The sequence below is a fragment of the Salvia splendens genome, chromosome 16, assembly GCF_004379255.2.
Source record: "Salvia splendens isolate huo1 chromosome 16, SspV2, whole genome shotgun sequence".
Lineage (NCBI taxonomy): Eukaryota > Viridiplantae > Streptophyta > Magnoliopsida > Lamiales > Lamiaceae > Salvia > Salvia splendens.
The window spans coordinates 1,538,898-1,547,900 of NC_056047.1; the positions used below are offsets into that span (position 1 = coordinate 1,538,898).

The 9,003-nt window shown below is 40.8% G+C and overlaps 1 long non-coding RNA gene across 2 annotated transcripts; it reads left to right on the forward strand.

Moving 5' to 3' along the window:
* Positions 1–2,965: 2,965 nt before the first annotated feature.
* Positions 2,966–6,834, forward strand: LOC121771344. 2 transcript variants are annotated; one of them, XR_006043999.1, is made up of 4 exons: positions 2,966–3,102; positions 3,422–3,474; positions 4,736–5,134; positions 6,799–6,834. It is a non-coding gene; the product is annotated as an uncharacterized LOC121771344 (long non-coding RNA). The 2 variants fall into 2 exon arrangements; XR_006043998.1 differs by lacking the exon at positions 6,799–6,834 and having other exon boundaries at positions 4,736–5,164.
* The last annotated feature ends 2,169 nt before the right edge of the window (positions 6,835–9,003 follow it).

The following is a 9,003-nucleotide window of genomic DNA, read 5'->3' on the forward strand; positions in this document are numbered from 1 at the left end:
GGCTAGTTCAATGGCTATTTCCTCCAGGAGTCGCTGCCGGGAGCGGCCGGAGCGAGGTCGACATCATCAATGCGGCGCTGAGCACCTACCAATCCATGAACGGTAAGTTGTTCAAGTACCTAAATGTTTGGCAGGAAACGAGGACGCACCCGAAGTATCTGGGAGGCGTAACATCCTCCTCTAGCGGCTTCTCCAAACGGTCACGGTCGGCATCCCTATCCGACGCCGGCGAAGAAGTGGCTAGCCAACTCGCCGAAGCTAACTTGGGTAGCCCCGACGCCGGACCAAGCGGTTCCCGACGCCGACCGAAAGGAAGGAAGAAGGCGGCGGCCGAACGCCGTCGCGCCGCGACTCCATCTGCCCCCGCTCCCGAACCCGCACCCTATGTTCCACCTCCACCCCCGAACAACTCGTTGTGGACCCTTTTGGCCCAACTCAATATGGCCGATAGGTCATCTATGACCCCCACGCAACTTCAAACGCACGAGACCATGATATTGGGTCTCCAAAAACAATTGGGGTTGGTGCCGCCGGATGCGTAGTCTTCCTCGGGTTTTTAGTATTTTAATTATGTAATTTTTAATTTTTAGGATTTTAATTATGTAATTTTTAATTTTTAGGATTTTAATTATGTAATTTTTAATTTTTAGGATTTTAATTATGTCTTTTTTATTTTATTTGTAATTTGTAATATTTATTGTGGTTTTTTAATGAATTTTAGTATTATGAAAATGTTTTTGTGTAATTGAATTTTAAATTAATTATGCTCGTCTTTGCGGAAGAGCACAGCTGTGGGTGTTGTACTCTTGCCAGAGAGCAGGCAGAAAAAGTGGGGCCGGGCCCACAACCGTGCCGCTGGCAAGAGCACGGTTGTCGATGCTCTAATGGGATAGTGCAATTATAAGTGCCTTTGCTATTTTATTTTTTTTTATTTTCAAATTTCTTGAATTTTACATGTCATAAAAAATGCTAGTAAAATTTGGAAATAATTAATAATATGTTAACAAAATTTAAGTTACCCACACTTCATTGTTTGTTATATAATTTATAAACGTATATTCTACATAAAATATAAAGTTTGACTATTAATTTAAATTTTGTTGATATATTATTAATTATTTCAGTTTTTTTTTTACTTTTTTGACAGCATGCAAAAATTATTTTCAGCTTTTTAAAAAAAAAAAATTGATAGCATGTAAAAAATTATGATTGTACGCATATATTACTCACATTAGTGATTGGAACTTTTGACTTAATCATTTTTTTCTGGTGTTTTGGACCTTGTGGTTGAGTTATGATCATGGGTTGAGTAGTTTATCAAAATTACTACACTTGTTATTCTTTTTTTTTCCTTTTTATAAAAATAGTGAATTTCAAAAATAGTCCATGAACTATAGGTTTATTTCGCTCATAGTCCATGGACTTTAAAACTATCCCCAGACAACCCTGGACTAAGGGTTTATCTCGAAAATGGTCATTTTGGCTTTTTTTTCAGTCGAAAATATCCTTTTGGGGTTTAGACAATTCAGTCATTTCAAAAATTTATTAAATATAATCTTTAATGGGGATTAGTGGAGTCCACATCTTAATTGGGGTTCGTTTACTCTACTAATTAAGACTAAATGTTATGTGATCAAGGTTTTCAACTAAATTATTAAATATTCGTAATTTATTTATTTTACATATAATAGATTAAATTAAGGGTATTTTGTGATCTAAATATACATTAGTCGTATTGCATATTTTATCAACATATACGGATAGATAGCAAATTAGTAATTGTCGGTTATAACTTGTTTGTGTAGCTAATTTTTCTCTCATTTTCCAGTGTTACCCATGAAATAAATTATTCCAACTATTTACCTATGTATAATATTATTGTTTTCATACTTTCATTTCTTCAATTTTTTTAGATTGTAATGGGGTCAACACAGATTTTCCTCCTGGCTCAAGAAATTTTATGTCAACCAAGAAATAATTTATAATTCTATAGTATATACTCCCTCAGATCCACAAAATAATCTCTTTTTTTTGTATTTTGATACGTTTTATAAAATTAGTTTATTTCTGTTTATGAAATTCTTTTGCAAACTAATAATGTAAATCTCATTATCTACTAATGCTACTTTATCTAATATTTTTCTTTTTGTTTTTCCTACACTTTTTCAATTTAGCATTAAAAGATAGATCGTCAACAAAGTTTCTATTTTTAGAAGGTTTAAGAGTATTTGCAAGCCCCATAACATACTATAGTATTAGAATAATTTTGTATCCATAGAGGGATCGTTGTTTGATTATTAATTAATTGTTGTTGTGTCAATGGGCTTATGAACAAAGCCCTTGTCATGAAATCGAGGAATGCAAGAGACTCAGAATTTTGAATAATTGAACTTATTTTGTTTGTTTGTACACCCAAATCATAGAAATGTGCCGTCTTTTAAAGCCCAATCTATCTTCAAAATGGGTTACTCAAATGTTGAGACTAGAGATTAACAGGTTCAACTATACCCTAACGACGGATTAATTAAAACTTATCAATTATTAATCAATAGAGTTCGAAATAATTACAATTCCGAATATAAAAATTTGAACAGATTTAAATACAGTTTGTAATGAAATATACTTATAATTGCATATATATGGTTTTGTAAATTTAGATGGAGCCTTAAAAAAACAAAGAAACTCTTTTTAAAAGAGAAATAGAAAATCTAAGTATTGCAACTTCAAATTTAATTACAACTTGCATGTAACAGCCTCAAAATTCTATATATGAACTTATTAATGAAATGTTTGAAAATATGGTCTTGGATTTCAACAAATATAACACGACAAAAATCTAAAGGTTTGCTGCCCCCACAGACAACTTTGCAGTGAACGTTATCTTGACACTCCAAAAGATGGAAAATGGAATCAATAATTGCATTAAAGCTGAAAATAAAGATGATGGTTTGATTTCCACCTTTAAACCAAGATAAGAAAATATAAGGGAAAAATACTTTAATTGTTCTAAATTTTGTGTGTTGTTGTCCTCTGCAGCACCTCCCGGACGCTCGTTGCCACCGTCAACGACCGCTACACAACCATAGTTTGCCAGCCCTGCAGGTTAAGTCACGCTCTCTTATTGCTCTTTTCAGTCTTTTAATTAAACTCTCAAGTTTATTAAATAAAGATTCCAAAACCTAAAACTATAAAAACTTCTTAAATCTTATTTGTTGATATAAAAAAAATAGAAAATAACCTAACGAAATAAAGTTTGTTTTAAATTAAATGTTATATTTGCCCAGAATAAATTAAAATTTAATAAATATGAAAGCGTTAAAAAATGATTCAGATTAGATTTAGGCGTAGCAGTTGATAAAAATATAATTACTGTCTAATGATGCTCTAATTAATTAATTAATTAATGTGTCTCTTTATTCAGCCAGCCTTAAACTTAATCTCTATCAGCCAGCAACGATTTAGTCTACCGTGCAGGTAAGTCGCGCTCTCTCATTGATTGCTCTTTTCTGTGTTCAATTTTTATATTAATTTTATCTGTACTGAATTTGATAAAATCATGTCTTAATATTTAAAGATTACATTCATGGTATTAGGTATAAGTATATGAGTATAGGTGCAAGAATTTATTTTATTGATAAATTGCTCATAAATGTTGTTTTGTACAGTAGTTAGTGTTGATTGATTCAATGATAGTCAACAAATGATGATAGAGACAATGGTTGACCGTTGACCAATGTGTTGGATGAACCATAACCATAACCATAACCGCAAACACCAACTATTTTGTCCGGTTTTGGTTCCACTTCTAAATATTTTAGTCCAAAGACAAAATCTCTGAATTATGGCCATCACTGTAGCCGAGACCAAATCGAAGCCGATGCTTCACAAAATTATTCATCTCTCTTTCTCTAAAGTTGTATACTTGTCATTTCTCAAGCTTCCTAAATCTTTTTTACTTCACTCAGACTATATATGCATGCCTTGAATCATCTCTAACATGCATCAAACTCTACACCTAGCTTCTACACTTGCCCATTTATTTAATCTTCTTCCTTTATTCCATGTACCTACAAAATTCTGGCTAATTTATTCTTCGATACTCCTTGTTCAGTTGCTCTTGTAGCTTCTGTAACTTTAGTACTGAGCTGTTCCGGAACATGTCCTCACATATATGGTTCTGATTCTCTAAATCAATCCATTCATTTCTAACGACAATTGCAATATTGCTTTTGTGTTTTAGCTTGTTCTTTTATTGCTGACTCAGCCTTGTCAATTTCTAGCAGCTCCAACCTTCCTTCTCACTTGAGCTTCATTACACTTGTTTTACCCAACACTTATCGCAACACACCAAACTCCATACTTTTTTTACTCTCTTAACTACAACTTCATCTTCTCTCCAATCTTCTCCGCACTCTTCAACCTTGCTCGTTATCTCCAATTCTCGCAAAAATGTTGATCTTCTCCATCGATTCTTTCATTTTTTGGGGTTTCTTTGTAACTTAACTTTCCAATCATTGAGACAATGTTGCATAGCCAAATTCGTCAAAAATTACAAAGTATATGTTCTAAGAAAACATAAGCATTCAATTATATTAATTAAAACGAAAAAAGATCTGAATGTTTGTCCCACATACTGCTCATCATGCAGTGAAGAGTGATCACGACTTTTCAAAAACTAAAAAACAGTTGTAGTAGTGTCACTTATCTAAATCCAACCATTTGGATTGATTTTCAGGATAAATAAAAAAAAACAGCTCCAAATAACATAAATGGCGGATGCTATAGTTTCAGAAGTGGTGGGGAGAATTGCAACTATGTTAGAAGATAAGATTCGGTATGAAGTCAATTTGGTTAGAGGCGTGAAGGACGAACTTCGTTATCTTTCCGAGAAGCTCAACACTATCCGACAGGTGTTGGATGATGCAGAAAAGAGAGGAGTGAAAGATGAAAGTGTCAAAAGATGGTTGAAGAAGCTCGAAGCTACGGCCTATGAAATGGAGGATATTTTGGATGAATGGAACTACTATTCTCTTCTCAAAGATAAGATGTGATGGATCCGCGAATTTCTGATGTTAGTAAATGCAGGAAAATACAGATCACGACACAGAGAATTTACGTGGTTCGATTTACTGAGGTAAATCTACGTCCACGGGAAGAAAAGGGGGCAGAGTTGTATTGCTTGATCTGTTTTCTACAGCTTACAAATACAAACTTGCTATTTGCTATATGGTCTTTTATCTCTAGAGAGCTTCTAACCCCTTTCTATCAGATCTAAGTTCTATTTATACATTGAACTAAGATCGTGGCTTACATCATCACTCTAGGTCGTGGAGGTCGTGTAGGTCATGGCCTAAGATCGTGGCCTGAGTTGACGCCACGTGGTAGTGGGTGTGTTGGAAGTTGTGGAAATCCTGCATGGGTCCACTAACTCCTTGTTCGGTCGAAAACTGAGACCGAACTGCTTTGGTTGCCGATCTGAGAGTAGAGCTTGGTTGGCTTTTACCGAGCTGTAGGCTGAGGCCGAACTCTTTGGTAATGCCGAACTCGCAGAGCTTGATTGGTCGGCTTTTACCGAGCTGTAGGCTGAGGCCGAACTCTTTGGTAATGCCGAACTCATACTCTTCCTTGGGCTTTGGGCTGATGGGCCGTCATTGCTGTCGGGCTTGTTTAGTACGCACCCCATCACTACCCCCCCGAAAGACGAAGTGAATCACTTCGGCGAAGCGAGTCACTTCGGCATTCTGGATAAAGGTACGGGGGAGGCTGACGTCAGGGGACGTGCCTTGCATGTGGCTGCATTAAATGCGACAGTAAAATCCGGCCGTTGAATCCTGAAAAGGTGGGATTCGAAACGGTGCGACGATTTTGAAATCTTCGCCGAATCTGATAAATACCTCCCTTCTTCATCATTGAAGCACTTTTGCGACTGCTTCTTCTGCACTCTATCTCCTTTGCGAAAAAGATTTTCTTCCGCTTTCAAAAATTTCCTCAGATTTTGCAAAGAGTAAGGACCATGTCTGCTTCTTCTTCGTCTGAGTCTGGTAGCGGTGGTGAAGGGGGTAAGGGGTCTTCTAGCCGGAAAGAATCCGGGGAGAAGACCGTAGAGTATTTTCACAGTATCTTGAGTAAGGATACTGTGATATCCCTTCACGAAAAATACTCTTTTCCTGGGGGGAAGGTTGCGATTCCCGACGACCTTTATAGGGCGGACTCGCCGCCGGAAGGTTACGCCACCGTCTACGAAGCCAGCTTAGAATGCGGGCTTCGTTTCCCCCTTCCCCTTGCCTTTGTAGAGTTGCTAGATTTTTTTCAACTCCCTTTAGGTCAGGTGACTCCGAACTCTTGGAGGCACTTATCGGCTTTTGCTGCCGAACTGCGTAGGCTAGATAAGGATCTGTCTCTGAGGGCAATCCTTAATTTTTTCCAGTTTAAAAGGAAGGGATCTTGGTTTTACTTGGTCCCTTTACAGCCTTTTAGGGCCTTTTGTAAAACCAAATGGCCGAAATGGCAAAATCGCTTCTTTTTTTATAATAGGACCGCGGCTCCTAGTTTTCCCTGGAGAGGGCCGAAGTCCGTTATCCGTCATCCTCGGCCTGAACCGTTGGACGAGCTCGATGGCGAGCTCAACAAGATTCCCATAGTTAGGAAACAATACACGGAGTCTGAGCTCGTCAAGGGCGACGTCGTGTTCGACATCTCGTCTTCGGACGAAGAGGCCGAGGGTGAGGATTTCTCTTTATCTTTATGCTCTACTGCTTTAACGAAGAAAACTAACCTTGCTTTCTTGCTTTTTGGCAGTGTACATGCTGAACAAGGCTACCCGAAAATCTTCGGAGTCCAAGGAGCCGGAGAGAGAGAAGGCTACCAGCTCGGCGCCTGATGCCGAGAAGAATCCGAAGAGGCAAAAGACCTCTTCGGGTCCAAAGAAGCCGGAGTCGATTTCGGCAAGTAGGAAGGGGAAGACCCAGAAGCCCCCGAGAGCGCCAGAGAAAGACGTGGTCTTGGCGCCTCCTTCGGAGCATATCTGTGAGCCATTTTTATGGCCCACGGACTTCGCCGAGGTGAATTGTCTTCTTGATTCTTTGGCTTGGCTTCTGTCCTGTATTTTTGGTGCCCTCTGTTGACTTTTTTCCTTATCCATTTTCAGAGGAACGATATGCTCTCCAAGCTCGTCGCAGTCGAACTCTCCAAAGCGTCCAACGACTATGCTGAGATGCAGAGGAAATTGGCGGCTGCTTGTCACCGGGCCGAGCAGGCTGAGGCAAACTTTGAGAAAGCCAGAGCTGCTAGGATTTCGGCCCAGGATGAAGCTCAGTTTGCCAAAAACCAGCTCGTCATCCAGCGAGAGCAGACGAAACGGAGTGGTGCTGCCGCCGTGGTTGCCCAGGGGGAGGCTCTCCGTGTTTACACGGAGAAACTCTTTTTGAGCAGCCAGTTCTCGGCTTTTGTCGGTAGTCTGGTAAGGCTAATTGCCGATAAGGGCGAGCAGGGGGCCGACGTCGTGCTGCCTCTGTACAGCCGAGAGATAGCAGCTCGGCTTCAGAATCTGCCGCTCCTTGAGGAGCTCGCTTCATCCTCGGTCCTGCTTTCTGCAGACCGAGTCCGGAGTTGTCGAGCTGATCGGGACGAGAACCTGGAGGCTATCTTTGCCTCCGTGGGACCCGTTTCACCCGCTTCGACTTACAACGGAGAGGGTGAGGCCGAGCCGCTGGAGCTGGAGGCCGGCGATAAGCAGGCCGATCAGGAGGCGCAGCAGATCGGCTACGGTGGCGCCGAACAGGCTGGGGAGAGCAAGGAGGCAGAGGCTGAAGCTGAAGCAGATAAGGAGAAGGAAGCTGAACCTCACCGAGAAGGCGGAGACGAGGCTAGCGAAGTATGATTTCGTCTCCCTTCTCTTAGTTTAGTTTCTTCCTTTATGTAAAATGGCCTTGAAGCCCTCCTTGTATAGAAAAAATTTTTTCTTATGAATGAAAAAATTCTTCTTTCTGCTCTTGTGTCTTCGTTTAGCCTTTCGTACTCTCTTACTCCTGTTGTGGTTTACTACCTGCTCGGTAAGCTGAAATGCCGAACTGACGTAGCTGCTTTGTACTCAAGGAGATGGAGATACTTCACTGGAAACGGCTGTACTCTTCGGCTTTAGACGAAGCTGAGAAAAGAGCTATAGCCGATCAGACGAAGAATGACGAGCTTCTGGCTCGTTTAGTGAAGCTGGAGGCCGATAATAAGGACTTAGAGTCCGATAAGAATGATCTGGAGGCCGAGCTGAACACGACCATTGCTGAGAGGACTGCGTACGAGGATTACATCCGTGTGCGTGGGGGAATGACCATATCAGATGTTCAGAGTCGAGTTGACGAACTGTGGGAGGAATATAATGTACTCCGGAGGAACAATGCGCTGGAGAGCTCGGCTTGCCAACAAGTCGTGACATCATTGCGGCGCTGGGCCTCTCGGTACGACATAGTTCTTGCCCGGCGTCCCTCAATTGAGAGATTCCTCCGGCATTTCCCGCCAACAGATGCTAGTACTCCAGCTCAAACCTCTGATTCACTTGCTCAAAACCCTACTCCAAGTCAGCAACGAACTCAGGGACAACCGGAGACGTCAAGTCGAGGACGGACTGAAGTTCGCAGAGGAGCTGTGGTTATGAATGAGCAAGATCGGCAAATGCTTCGTGAAGAGACTCTTCGCCGCCGAGGTGCTAGGGCTTCCCGGGCTCAGAGAAGAGGTGGCAGGTCGATTAGAGCATCTCGTCGACCTGCTTATTCTGCGGCTGCCTGGAACGCCCGAACTCAGCTTCACGAGGATTTTGTGAATAGATGGCTCAACTTTAGCAACCCTGGACAGTAGAATAGTCCTTTGTAATAGCGTAACGCCATCTCGTAGGGTAGCGGAGTTGTGTGCCGAACAAGATTTGAAAAATGAAATTTTGTTTTCGCTTCTAACACTGTATTTACAGCTTAGCGAAAAATTTCATCGTACTTGTCCTCGGTCTTATGAAGT